Here is a 254-nt window from a genome sequence, read left to right on the forward strand (position 1 = left end):
CCTCCTCCTCCTGTCCTTTCCATTCCCCTCCCCTCTTCTTCTCCTTCCCTCCTCCCCCACTTCTCTTCCTCGCGTCTCTTCCTCCATTCCTTTCTCTTCCTCCTCTCCCCCTTCCTCCTCTCTTCCATCTCCACAGTCCCCTCATCTCAGCTCTCAGATCACTGTTCCCGTGCGCTCGACCATTCGCTTCGGGGAGGAGGAGATCGACTTGCAAGGGCTACCGCAGATCGTGGAGAAGGGGCAGACGAGGTAGA

The sequence above is a fragment of the Guillardia theta genome (genome assembly GCF_000315625.1).
Source record: "Guillardia theta CCMP2712 unplaced genomic scaffold GUITHscaffold_45, whole genome shotgun sequence".
NCBI classification, from domain to species: Eukaryota; class Cryptophyceae; order Pyrenomonadales; family Geminigeraceae; genus Guillardia; species Guillardia theta.